We start from the raw sequence: 12,195 nt of genomic DNA, 5'->3' as shown, positions 1-12,195 counted from the left end.
ACGTATCTCCAGTAATTTAGAAGTAAAAAAGCTCTGGACTCTGCCACTTTTATTCATATTAACTCCTGTGTAAATGTCCCTGTGAACAAGAAGGGCAGAATGAGCATCATATAAACTGTGTATAACAGTAAGATATATATCGTTTTGGAATTTTTGTCATTGATCATAAGTAACATAGCTCCAATATCTACCTTTTGTTAAAACTGCTGTATTGGCATTATGGATGAAAACAAATGGTATCAAATAGCTGCCCCTTTTAAACAGGTGTTTTGGTAAAATTTTCATTTATAAGACTGTAATTTGTGTCCAAAGAGTAAAATAGATCAATGCATTTTTGTAATGTGTAAGAATTTTTTCCATATTTTTTTTTTTTTAAACATCTGTCAGGTTTCAGGTCATTGGCGTTTATTGAGAAAGACTTCAGTACATTTTCCTGGTGGTGGGAAATGGATATCTCCTTAAATACAGAGTTTGCCATGTAGTTGTAAGGTACAGGCTGAAAGCAGAGGAATGACTCAGAAGGCTTTTTTAAAGGCTGTTGTCTAAGCTCAAATCTGCCATCTTCTGGGGTATTTGCTTTTGCTCTTCTTTCTGAGCTGGATTTTTGTGCCAGAAAAAATAAAACGTGGTCATAAGTTCACAAAAAAGGAAGACAAATAGTATATATTGCCACAGGGGTGTGCAGAATGGCGACAGAACCCTGTTATAAAGCATTCCTTCTTCCCAGGCACTGTTTAGAAATAAGAAGCAAATACTTGAAGATGCAGGTATCAGATCATTTTGTTCACTGGAATTGTTCAGCACTTTTCAGCATTTCATTATGAAAAAAAACTTACAGTAACAGAAATCTAGGACCCTCAAAGTTCTGCAGAATTGCAATGAGAATAGTAGTACCGATACAAATCATCTATGGGTTTCACACTGCTATTGCATTTATACTAGTGCAAATGACAGCAGCATCTGGACTGTTATTTTGAATAGCTGTGGGTAGGCTTATGATTTTATTATGATGAAAACAAGGTAAAAATAAAGTCAGAAAAACAGATTACAGATTATAGCAAATGTTATTCTATACGCCTGCAAACAAAACACACGGAAGCTGAAATTATATTTGTAATTTTGCTTATGACAGCACCATTTAAATTCAGATGTAAAATTATTTATAGCACTTGCTTCCATTGCTTTGGTGAAAAACTGAAGTACTGATTAATATGTACCATTTGCACACATAGCATTTCTTTTTCACAACTAAAATAAGATTTGGTTCAAAATTAGACTTGTAAAATGTATGGATGATACCTTCATGTCTCTGATTCATTGTTTTTTATAATTAAAAATTCTGCAGCTGCTTTGGAAGCACGAAGATCAGAATCTCATGGTAATGAGTTTGGGATAAATACCTCCAGGGACAGAAAGCGTTCTTAACCAAAAAACAAGCCAGGTAGCTAGTGTGTGATGATAGGTAAAACAATACTGAAAGCCTGACCCCTAATTATGTTTTTAAGGACATCTGCAATATGGCTTTGGCATACGTCATCTTTGAGAAAGAAATTATGGCGCAATGGGAGAAAGTCAGATGTTGAAATTACTCTTTTATTTCTTTTTTTTTTTTTTTATGAAGGATCTGAAAGATATGAACTATGAAACAGTGAACTATCTTCCAGCCTAACCTGCAATACCAAAAAGCTTATAGGTCTTGAATATAATTCTTTAAAGCCAGCTACTGTTCTGAAACTTGTACACTAACTAATTAATGTTTGTTGTAGAAAAGATAAGATCCTAAAAGAACAGACTTAGTGATTTTTATTTCAATAGGAGTGGTTGATGGATACACCAGGATAATTATTGAATGAATCTAACAAATAGAATAAAACCGTGTATGTGATTTTAAGAAGGAACATGTAATTTCCTAGCATCTGAAGTAGCAAATATGTTGTTGGATTAGCGTGATCAATACCAAATACCTCTGAGTTTTTGCTTTTGGATAAGGTCCCTGTTAAAAAGGGTGGAAGGAAGAATAAATAGAAATACTTGTGAATATAAGAGTAGTTACCAGACCACTGAACAGTTAATATTGGCTTTGCAAAACTGGTGGCCTATGGAGCACTCCTTTGGTGTCTTGACCCCAGTGAAAGGAGAGCCCAGGTGCCCTGGCTGTCCTCTCACTTCTGCCGCAGGAATTGCTTGCTGTGCGATGGAAATTGGACTGCTCAGGCTGAACCCCGTGTTTTGCTCCAGCCTGGGAAGTAGACTTCATGCAGTCTGCTGGTGGCACCAAGTTGTGCTGGCTGTTGAAACTGCAGTTATTGCTATTTTGAGGCACTGGTTCAAGTGACACCTTTTAAATTGTATAAATGCACACTGCTGGAAAATAGGAAAATCTTAACACATCTTCAGATTACACCAAAAGGAGAAAAGCTTTGAGAACTGTTAACAGTAAGCCAGCAAAGAAGTCTGATTAATGTATTAAAAAAATTGAAAAAAAGCCCCAAACCTGTGAACAAAGAAGGCAAATACTGAAAAAGTATTTACTGTCGTACTGAACAATTTACTTTTTGATCTTGAAAAGCACTTAACTATGTGAAACTAGTGAAAATACTGACACAGCTTGATACAGAGTTGGTGGCATGGGTTAATGCAGAGGCACTTTACGGACAGACAAGTGAAACTGAACTGGATGCCACCTCAATTTGATTCCCTGTGAGTGTTTTTCCACTGAGATTTCTCTAGGCAGCAGCAGTAGACTATGGGCCAAGTAGACTATAAATTGGATAGCAAATATGTCCTCTGCCCTCTGTATACATTAGGTAGGTCTGCAAGAGCATGATGGATGGAAATTTGAGTGCTGTCACTGTTATCAGAACAGGATATAGAGGAGATGGAGAGACCTGTGGCATCTTCACCATGCCATGCAGCTCGTCGGAGTTTTGTCTGCTCACTGAAGATGTCATCCATGGTTATCAGAACATACCCAAGCAGATGACTCAGATCCTGGTCAGCAGGCTGAGCTTGGCTCGGCTGTATGAGCCCGTATAAGCAGTTCCACCTTCTTAATGGCTTTTTGGAGTTCGTGTGTTGGAGTGGTTTGCAAATTTTCCTTGCTTTGTGAGGAGTATAATGAAGTTAAAAATTTAAAGAAAGGATGCAGAAATCGGTAGAAGTAAAAGGAGGGGACAAGAGTGAGAAGATATGGGAAGATACATAATTATTGCCTGTGAGATGGATAATTTTTGCAAATCTTTGTAAGCTTTTGTACTTACGCAAGATAAAATAATGGCAATCCATTCTTCTGACTCCAAATACAAGGTTCTGTTGCAAAGTTTGATGACTCTTTTCCTTTTACATCCAGCATTATGTAGTGAGATAGTTCATTTATTGTGTGATGCAAAGATAAGGATGCCACCAGCTGGCTTGCAGAGCCAGCTGCCAACAGTTAGAAGCACACGTGCAGGACTAGTAGGTCAAACCTATGTTCCTACAGTAAAATGGATGAGTTGCAATCCTGTCAGAGGATGCACAGGGTGGTTGGCTATAGTTTGGATGAAGATTGCTTTAAATGAAGTATCTGTTATTCCAGAGTGGCTGAAATGCTGAAAGTGCAGCTTAAATGCTTCTGTTATTGAAATGAACTCCAAAAACATCGTTAAGCCTGTGAAAGAACCAAATAAATTAGGAAAGTTTTCTTAAATTTACATCATAGAGGTGGACAAGATTAGCAGTTTCTTTTGGAAAATCTTTTAATGACAGGTTTTGAACACCGCTTATGTGGGTGAAGAATTCTTATATAGAGTAGTCACGATGGAGTCAATGGGTACAATCTGGCCTTAGGGATACTAGTTTTTACTAGTTCTAAATCGTGAATCAAAAATGAATCAGATCTGATTTTAAAGCTTCTCATGCTGCAGCTTTTAATGTCCTTGTGGAAGTCTGCATTTAGTTCAGAAGGATCACAATTCCTTTCCTATGGATCATGAAAAAAATTACAAGGATGAGATGTTTCTGAGAATAGGGGACTCCTCATCTAAGGTTAAGTTGTGGTGTTTGTGCGTAGTTTTATCTCAAACTCAGCCCAGTCTTACCAACAAATACAGAGAAATATCTACAAGAGGAACATGGCACCTAGAGTGGTATAGTTTTTAACCACATGATTTTTGTTTGTAGCAAAATCTGAATTCTAACATCTTTGAAATTTAATAATTACTAGATTGTAAGAAAAAGAGAAAAAAGTAGATTCTAACTGCATAGTTAACATTGGCTGCAGATCTTCTGGGATGATTCCGGAAAAAAAGAAGGCAAACATCAGATTTGAGCAATGAAATATGAAAATTATCTTATAGAACTTTCTATGGATAAGGTACAAAAAGTTCATAAGTTATTTTGCATAATTATGCCTAAAACATTATGGGACTTTTTATGAAAACTTTTGCTTACATTGTTTAGTGCTGTAATGAGTTGCAGAAACACGTAATTGCTTATGAAACACAGAAATGTATTCTGAATTACACTCACAGAGTCAAAAAGGTATGATGAAGACGAATACTCTGCATTGTGGGTAGATAGGTACGGTTGAACTGATAGAAGCAACTCAATTTTCTGTAATAACAGTAAAAGAATAATAGGTTGTATTGGTATTGTAGTTAAAGGTTTACCTAGAACATTTTGCACATTGATCAAGAATCTATAATGTTTTTATCATTTCTCATCTCTGGTAGTAAAAGGCCAGAGCAATGTGGTGAATAGTTTTATGGAGGAGAAGCCTACTAGAGGAATTTCAAAAATCTAGAACACAACTCATTTTTTACTTCCCTGAGAATACAGGAAAATATGAAAAGCTTTTAATGCAAATTGGTAGCATCTCGGGTCCATGTCTCAGATATATGATAGAATTTAATTCAGTTAGTTCTGAGAATTCAATAATAAATATAAGTGATATCAGGATTCAGAACAGATTGTGATTATTCCTTGTAATATAATACAACCTAACTGGACAGTGTATCATCAGAAATGTAATGTGGAGAAGACAGTTAATGATGCTTGAATTATTAAGGTGGAAGCTATTAAAAGTTGGGCTGCTCAGAAGTTCTTCATCTCCTCTACTATTCTTGTTCCAGCACACCAGATTGCCAAAATGGAAATTTTTTAAGGCAACAAACATAATTTGGGATTATTTTATGGCTATAGCTCGTTGGTGTGAAATTTCTAAATGAAGAAAGGAAAGAATATATGATCAAAATTGAGTTGAGAACCTCCAGAGAGTGATCCCTGAAGCTGTGGTGGTTAGGCCAGTGGTCTCAAATGTGAGAGGATGACAGAAGCTCTACCTCTGTATCAGAAGCTCTACCTCTGTATGAGTAAACAAAATTTCCTGGAAGGTGTAACCCACTTTTAGAATTAGAAAAATTAAGGAAAAAAACTCCCTCAGAAGGTCTTCAGTTTGTAGCAGTAGAGCAGGAAAGTTTTTGAAGTGTCGGGGACAGGGGAACTGCTTCCTACATAGGTCTAGCTAGGAGTTACGGATGTGTTTCAGCAAGTTCAAAGGCAGTCAGTTACTGGCTGAAATGAATGGCAATTGTCCCATGATATCTTTGTTTACATAGATATGACTGGAGCTGACAACTGTTACAGCAAAACTTCTGCTTTGTTTTGAAAAAATGTGATTTGTTTTGGTTTCGTCTGCAATAACATCAGACTTAATACAGCAATTTCAATATATTTTTACAGGTATTCTCATGAAACTTTTGTATTTACAACACAGGTGTTGGACAAGAACATCATCGGTAGCCGTCATCCTGAATTAATGTTTCCCATCAGCGTTGTAGACTTTTGAGCCTGCTCGTTTAGTGAAATCAGATTTCACCACCTTGCTCAGCAAAAAGGTTTTTTGCACATTGGCAGAAATCTCCAGGGGGCTTTTAGCTGTTATGACCACTGAAGGTCTCCCAGGAGCCCAACCACCAGGGTGCATTCAGTTCTTTGGTTTCTCTGAGTTAACACTACTATCATTTATAGGTTCCCGTGTAGAAGAGAGATTGTGTTCATTCTATAAATCATCATTTTCTGTGCTGTCTCAGAAGCCTTTCCCAGTACCCAGCTTGCATTACTCAAGAAAAGTTTACTTCACCCCTGCTACCACTACTCATTACTGTCTGAGGGTATTTAATCATTCATATTTGTTTATGACAGTTAATGCTAGTCATAATTTTTATTTTTGCAACATTGCTAAAAATGGACTAATTAGAAGTAAAGGAATCTGCTCATCTGGTGTTGTATAGATTAGAAGTTTCAATGTTGCAATAAAACTCTAGCTGTGGTGCAGACAAACTCCACTGAAGACAATAGTAGCCAGGCAAATATTGAATATATGAAAGTATAAATAATGCAAAACTATTTTAGGTCACCTTTTTGGCTGAGATGGCATAGTTGTTGTCCTATTACTCATCCTATTTTGTTTCAGTGTTGCAAGGTTACACATCTCTCCCAGTAAACAATGACAAATGCAAAACCACGTTTATACAACACCATTTCCCTGGCCTCAGCCTGCCTTGTGGATGAATTTCTCCCTCAACTTTTGCATTGCTTGTTTTGGAGACCTTTTTTTCACTTCAAGCAAAATATTTTTTTTACATTTTTTTTCCCCTTCCCTGGTGGTCCTGTAAGTCCAACTGCTAGAGAGCCAGATGAACAGAGTACCTGTTTAAATTCTTACAGGATTTTCATTTTATGCAGAGCAGCAGGAGGAATGTTGTGCCTTTTCTGGTGCAGAGATAAATTTCACACCAGAACCATATGTCTGCAAAGCGGACCTTCTCTCTCCCTCAGTGGATCCCAAGGGAAATGAGCAAGAAATGTGGCAACTGCCTTCTTTCAGCTACAGGCAAGTATAGCAGGACATTTTTATGACAACTACGACACTAAAGACTGCACTTCACTTCCAGTCCAGTAAACCAAAGCTGCCAGGAGACTTTCAGCTGAGACATTGATACACGGCGTTGCTTCCTTTCTCACCAATAGCACCCTCCAGGCATATTTATGACCTCCAGGCAGTTGCAGAAGTGGCTCAATTCGTCGTTGTCTTGTAAAGGTATTTTGGAACCTGACCAAAGAAAGAACCAAGTGGAAATGCCAGAGGCGTTTACTTAGAGGAGAACAGGGTTTCTCTGTTGACCAAATGCCATTTTCAGTGCGACTCAGCAGCCAGCGCTAACCATTCTTTGCTGCAGATAACCCTTTAGTTGAAGAGCTGGAAGCACCTTTCTTTATTTATTGCTAAAACTGAGCCCTTACCAGAATGTTGGATGTAAATCCTAGACTTTATAGAAGCCCGAACCCTGCAGTTTTGCAATCACCGTGTTTTGCACCAGTGTGAACCGTCAGTCTTGGCACTTGTAAGTGGTAGGAAAGGCATGGTCTTGATCCAAACTTCATAGCCTCATCCCCATCGGATACTTCAGGCAACACCAGCTTTTCCCTCTAACTGCCATGGCAATGTCTGCTGTGGTTTACCATAATGTAAAATTCTTTGTTCTGGTGGTTCTGACGATAACAGCAGAAAGCTCAGGGTGGGCTGCATCAGTGAAGAGAAGGATGGAGGACCATGATGAGACTGCTAAAGGCATCTCAGATGGTATAGTATATAATAAGTATATTGATACATAATCTCAGTAAACCACAGCAGGATCCGAAGGAGAGAAAAGGCAAAGTCAAGTCTAGCATTATGACGTGTTCAGTATAATTTGTTAACACAGACCTACCATCTTTTTTATTGTTATTTATATTTCTGTAGCACTTCAGGACTCTTAAAATTGTTTGCAGATACATCAAAATGTTTTCATGCAGGACAGCAGCTAAACAGATTGATAGTCAAGGCAAGTTGTGTCCAGTGTAAATGGCTGTAAACCTTATGCTTCAAGATCCTACTGCTCACAAATGCAAGTTTTACATCCCCATCAGAGATCTGATGCCACTGTGCAGTCCAGTGTTTGTTGCTTTGCCCAACTGAAAGACTGAGGATGTGTCATATGTTTGTTTTCAGACTTGCTTTTATTGAAGACTAATACGCACCATTTGATATCAAGCAACAAATACTGTGCGTTCAGGGTGAGGTTCATGTGCTTCATCTTCAGATCCTTGCAAAGAGAAAATAGGCATTGCTCAGCTCATCAGCAGAGTCCTGGTCTTGTCATTCTAGACAAGTCCATTTTTAAATCTTTAAGGGTTTCTCCTGGTTTAGTAGGTCAGTTTCTTCAGTCTGTACATGCTTTCTGGAAAACAGGAAAATTCAGGTAGATCAGCTTTTAAAACTGATGGTTGCTGGCAAATCCTTGATCATAGAGTACTTGGAAGAAATCAAATTAATGGATGGTTAATTCTGTTATTACTGGTTTCCATTAAATGGAGCAAATGAGAAACATAGTCAAACTTCAACTTTGGCTTCCCCAAGTTGCTTACACTGCATGTGTTTTAATAATTTGTGTCCATTTTTTTAACAGCTGTGTCTGAATTGACAACACAGCTTGTAAGTGTTCAGTGCTTCATTTCATGTGAACACCTACAAAACTCTTCTGGACAGAAAAAGAATTCTGTAATTTTGAGAAGCTGCGAAAGCGGAATTGTCTGTTTTTCAAATTTACTTGAAATTGCTGAAAATCTGAAGTAATTAAATATTTTGGCCATTTTTACCCTTTCTTGTGAAATAGTTTTGAGTCAGACCTTTTAGTTCTGATGTAAATAGTTATGAACATTTACTAACTAGCCCAAACTGATACTTCTAATTCTTTGTAATCTGACACTTGCTTCTTCATCTTCTGCTTTAGCCACAACTTGAATGGACTGTTGAATGGGGTAGAAATGGGTGACTCTTAGATATACATATCTTTAGCTAAAGCTGCAGTGGACTGATGAGCTGAGTGGATTTTATTATCTTTATTTATATTCATTATTCATTATCTTTTTACTCAAATTTTGACATACTGGAAGTCCTAACTGCCCTTAAAATCAGGCTGCTTACCACGCTAAAGTACACTACAATAACTCTGTAATGCAAGAGGTGGACATGGGTCTGGCTGAAGAGTGCAAATTCCATATAGAATGAATTACTGCCTTGATACTTGAAAATATATACATTTGTGCCTTTTTCATTTCCTTTGTGTGATACATCATTCCCCTGAAGGTTAAGGAAGAGCTTGAAGCAGTGATTTAGTTTAATATTTACTTCAAAACAGTATAAAAAGAATGATGTTGGTAATTATAAAAAGCAGTAATCAAATAAAACTCTTCAGAATTTTATTCTCAAAAGAGCCCTTCTTGCAGTTGAAATTATTATTGTGGTGCTTTTACTTAGCCTGAGTCATTTTAATAAAAAAGTTGCTGCTGCATTACGTAGAATTGATATAAGAAAAAATCCTGAGCATGTGCGCATGAATTCATTGAATTCATGTTGATGTTTTTCATGCGAATCAATATATTCAGTAACATGGCAAGTATGATGCTTACGATGCTACAATTTTAAAGTAAGTATATTGCCTCTATTTCATTTCTGCAATTTGTAATAATTCTCACTTTATTAGTATTTTTAAGGATGCTGAGGTCTTTAGGGGAGTCATACAATAGTGTAGAGCACTGTAACAAAATATTAATTAGCATCATATACTTTAAGTGGAATTTCAGTCTTAGTTCTGTAAGTTGTTAGTGTTTTGAGAATGAGTGTAATTTGTTTTCCTTCAAGGTACTGCAAAACGTAAATGTACAGATAATATAATACTTCCGTCTTTGGCAGAAATGCTAAAAGAGCTCATTTTGATATTCTGAGATCCCACAAAGCCAAGAGGGCTAACCTGAATCTAGAATACCTTGCCTTTGCCGTAAGCTGTTCTGGAGATATGGAAGGTAGCAGTGCACATACACCATAGAGGTGGTTGTCAGAACTTGCCGGTGACAATATCCTGCTGCTGCAGGCAGTGACTTTCGTGTGAGATATAAAGCTACTGTTTTTAATAGCATTTGACCCTTATAACTGCTGTGCCACTTTGAAAAAGCGTGAGAGTTAATCACAAAGGCTGGAATAATTTCAACTGGAACCAAAATTCCTTTTGTCTGTCACCATTCCTCTAGTCTTTGGAGGTGGGAGCGGCTGGGAAGGGGGATCTAATATTTCTCTCCCCTGGTAATTTGGCATCAACAGCTGTTTTGTGCTACTTTGCCAGTGTGCTATTCTGCATAAATAACCTCATTCGGTTTTAGCATTCTTGCTGTAAGCAGGCAGAACTCAAGTTGGGTCATTAAATCAACATCTGGCCCTGGTTACCCTGGTATATTGGGCCAAAAGATGTCTGCTTTTCTCTTCATGTTGTTGCCATTGTATGGGGTAGTTTATTTATTATTTGCCCACAGTGAAGTCATCTGCATCTTAGCACTTCCCTTCTTCCCTTCTTCACGGGAAGGAGACCAAAGGAGAGCTGTCTTGTTTTCTGGGGAGGGAGGGCATATGGTAGAGCCTCTCCTGCCCAGTGCTCTTCTCAGAAGGCTCGGTGCATTTCTGAAGTTCTCAGCCTTAAGCTGCATTGGCTGTCTTCCTTCCTAACTCTTAGTGGTATCTGGAGAAGCAAAGGAACATGTAGACTGATTGTGACTCATCTTGTGGAGAGAGCAAGACTTTGAGTAAATTTCCATGAACTTCTATTGACACAGGGTTGGAGAACAGAGGGAGAGGAAACAGCAAAGCTAGAAAACTTAGTATTGAGGACAGGAGAGAAGCAGGAAATGCAGCAAAATTACAAGGGCCTCATTCAAGGGAATGTTGAGAGCTCTTGGGGATGGAAGTTTTGATAGGTGAGAACTAATTGCAGAGAATTTGGTGTTTTTGAAGGACCAGATGGATTTCTTGGAACAATCTACCAGGGGAATGGAGAATTAATTAGTTGGAGAATTTCACAAAATTCATTGGGTGCCTTAGTAAGTAAGCAGAGAAAGCAGATTCTTTTTTTTTTTTTTTGAGGACACTATGTGAATAAGGGTTTCCAATGAGTTAATTTATTTTGTAGTCTCTATGTGTTTATTAATGGAATTCGTATTTTGGAAGCTAGATTCAGAGATTTCTTCTGGGTTTTCTGGAGAGAGTAAGGCAGTTACAGAGGTGGGGAACCGAGAGTAACTTAATGGGAGAAATACAGAAAGAGTGGAAGAAAGCTCTACGAATTAAGATGTGGTAAAGTTCAATGTGCAACAAGAGATTGCTTTATACTGAAGAGCAACTGACACAGGTGCAATAACAACTAAGTTGGGGTGAACCTGCAAGTTAAACACAGCCTCGTATATTTAATGTGATTTTTGTACTTTTTTTAAAAGAACCTGTAAAGATTTGTTTTATAAAAAAAAAAAAAAGACTAAGGCAGCAGAATTTATTAATGGTGTAAAGTAAATGATACCTCTAGACACGTATAATAGATGCTGCTTCTCATTGCCTGGCTCATTTTAGCCTCCTTTCCTTTCATCCCCCCCCCAAAAAAAAACCATTTAAATTTGTGATGCTGATAAAGGTACTGCCGTTTCAAAGGAAAAGGCACCTACTGGCGTTGACCTGTTGTGAACATGCATGCCTGTGTAGATACACATATATGCATACATATACGGAGCACAAATTAGAAAATTGATATTTTCTCCATCCAAGTTTTGAATAAATGGTCTTGAGTATAAGTGATATTTTAAATGGTAATAAGATAAGCAGGAATACTGTGGGAAAAGATCATTGAAGGACTCAGAGAACAACAGGGAAGCATACTGAAGTGATTAAATACTATACTTATTATTTTTAGGCCCTACAGAAAATCCTAATAAACTTTTCTTTTTTTGCATGCTAAATACTAATCTAATCTTGTTTCTTATTTAGCAAGTGTTGTAACCTTGAGACAATTGTTCAGAGCAGGGTATTCTGCATTTAGTTACTAATATTCTAGGTTTTAAAGTTGTTTTGATCACCCCCTTTGTTTATGCACTAGAAATAGGATGTGTTCAAATTTCCAATGCCTGCAGGAAAAAAAGCAGAGCTTTTAAATGATGCTGCTCACTAATTATTTTGATGCCTTGACAGTTTACCGGCCTGTAATTACTGACTTTTCCTATTACTCTAAACTGAAGTAGCTGTAGCATGTTCACTGTATTTACCAGGGATGAATCACCTGATGCCTGCCATACTTCTAC

The 12,195-nt window shown here is 37.5% G+C and overlaps 1 protein-coding gene across 2 annotated transcripts in view; it reads left to right on the top strand.

Annotated features, from left to right (window-relative positions):
• The window catches only part of KCNN2 (potassium calcium-activated channel subfamily N member 2), a 76,187-nt gene that overhangs the window by 52,762 nt on the left and 11,230 nt on the right, over window positions 1–12,195 (top strand). The window contains exon 6 of one of the 2 annotated variants that reach the window (XR_010069191.1): window positions 6,732–6,874. The exons of the other annotated variant lie outside the window; for it this stretch is intronic. The gene's annotated coding sequence lies outside the window, so the exon portion shown is untranslated. The remainder of the gene's footprint in view (window positions 1–6,731; window positions 6,875–12,195) is intronic. 2 annotated transcript variants of the gene reach the window in all.

Source organism: Chroicocephalus ridibundus, chromosome Z (genome assembly GCF_963924245.1).
Source record: "Chroicocephalus ridibundus chromosome Z, bChrRid1.1, whole genome shotgun sequence".
Classification (NCBI taxonomy): Eukaryota; Metazoa; Chordata; class Aves; order Charadriiformes; family Laridae; genus Chroicocephalus; species Chroicocephalus ridibundus.
Note: the sequence above shows the minus strand (reverse complement) of the source record. Positions and strands in the feature narration are given on the sequence as shown.